This window comes from Branchiostoma belcheri, unplaced genomic scaffold, assembly GCF_001625305.1.
Source record: "Branchiostoma belcheri isolate BF01 breed outbred unplaced genomic scaffold, Haploidv18h27 scaffold39, whole genome shotgun sequence".
Lineage (NCBI taxonomy): Eukaryota > Metazoa > Chordata > Leptocardii > Amphioxiformes > Branchiostomatidae > Branchiostoma > Branchiostoma belcheri.
The window spans coordinates 2,011,593-2,011,823 of NW_017804009.1; positions in this window are offsets into that span (position 1 = coordinate 2,011,593).

The window sequence follows — 231 nt, forward strand, 5'->3', positions numbered from 1 at the left end:
TGTGTGTGTGTGTGTGTGTGTGTGTGTGTGTGTGTGTGTGTGTGTGTGTGTGTATGTGCTATGTTTTGTCACCCTATATATGACACCAGTCTTACGGCACATGATCTGATTTTCAGGACGTCGCGTCAAAGAAACAATTAAGCGTTACTACACATGCACTGTACACTGAGCATGCGTTGAATATTTACTGACATGTCTCATCTGAAAGGATATACACTGTATATATATATA